Raw genomic sequence first — 1,238 nt, forward strand, 5'->3', positions numbered from 1 at the left:
CCGAGTAAGATCAACAAACATTTCTTGCTGTCCAAGAGTAATGAATCATTCTAGGCTTTGATTACACAGATGAAAATTATAGGATAGCTACCATCAAAAGACAAAATCACAGCAATTTACCAAACAGATCTAAATTGGTGTTATTTGGCATTCAAGAAGCAGGCAATACTTTGTCCCATAAAATAAATGTTCTAATGAGCTGAGAGGAGGAGGTTGGTTTCATAGACAGACACATGCTGAGGAAAGCAGAAACATAACAAAAGAGAATTTGACACTTCAACTTCCTTTCCTTGTAAGGTGGGAGTATAGAGATTGACAGTCGCCTTGGCTACCATCTAGCCCCTCCCCCGCCCCGCCTAGCTTTTTGTGTAGGAAGATGAAAGCAGAGGCTTGTGGGCATTTAGCATGACCTCTCTCCTGACCTCTCAGAAGGTTGGTCAGGTGGCCACTTAGCTTCAGTTTGCTGACTTGGCACTTCAACTGGACTGACTGACTTTGGTTTTCGTTCTGCTGTCAGAGTGCAGAAGCATCCATTGCATAAATCTCTACATCTAACTTGCTCCCAGTCAGGCTAGGAAGACAGCACATTAAAGCGAAACTTGAGATTTTATAATGAAAGCACAAGGTTTGATTTAAAAAAAAAAATTGTTTCTATAGAATCAGGCATATTCAGCAAGATTAGGAAGAGAGTCCACTCTGGTGTCACTTGGCTGCAGACCCACCCCACTTTCTGAAGCAAGTAGCAGGTCTCAGGGATGCAGCATGAGTTTACTCAGTGATTACCTGAGTGAATCAAAACAAATCATTTGAGCTAGTATCACCATATACCTAAAGCTAGCCTCAAACTTGAAATCCTCCTGCTTCTGCCCCATGAATTTCAGGATTATAAGCATGTGATTTGGATATGAATGAAATATTTGAAAGCAACTTGAATATATACATATATCCAAAACACAAGTAGCAAAAACATGTAATTAAAATGTGGCAACATGGTCTGAGTTAGAATCTGATTCATCCTTCCCCACTGGAGAGTGTCAAGGCTCTTGGGTAGGTATGGCCTAGACTGATGTGTGCAGCTGTGGTTACAGAGGCCTAGACTGATGTGTGCAGCTGTGGTTACAGAGGCCTAGACTGATGTGTGCAGCTGTGGTTACACAGAGCCCTAGGCTGATGTGTGCAGCTGTGGTTACACAGAGGCCTAGACTGATGTGTGCAGCTGTGGTTACAGAGGCCTAGAC

The sequence above is a fragment of the Mus caroli genome, chromosome 4 (assembly GCF_900094665.2).
Source record: "Mus caroli chromosome 4, CAROLI_EIJ_v1.1, whole genome shotgun sequence".
Lineage (NCBI taxonomy): Eukaryota > Metazoa > Chordata > Mammalia > Rodentia > Muridae > Mus > Mus caroli.